Raw genomic sequence first — 288 nt, 5'->3', positions numbered from 1 at the left:
CCTGCCCCACCTCACTGGAAAGCGGGTCCCAGCCCCTAGCCGCCCTGACCGTGAAGTAGCGCCTCCTGATGTCCAACTTAAACCTTCCCTCCGCCAGCTTGTGACCATTATTCCTGGTTGATCCCCCCTGACTAGTTTATAGCAGGCCATAAGATCCCCCCTCAGCCTTCTCTTCTGGAGGCTGAACAGGTTCAGGTCCCGTAACCTTTCCTCATAGGACCTGCCCTGCTGTCCCTTGATCATGCGAGTGGCCCTCCTCTGGCCCCTCTCGATGCTGTCCACATCCCT

This window comes from Alligator sinensis, unplaced genomic scaffold, assembly GCF_000455745.1.
Source record: "Alligator sinensis unplaced genomic scaffold, ASM45574v1 scaffold1053_1, whole genome shotgun sequence".
Taxonomy (NCBI): Eukaryota; Metazoa; Chordata; order Crocodylia; family Alligatoridae; genus Alligator; species Alligator sinensis.
This window is presented reverse-complemented; position numbering follows the sequence as displayed.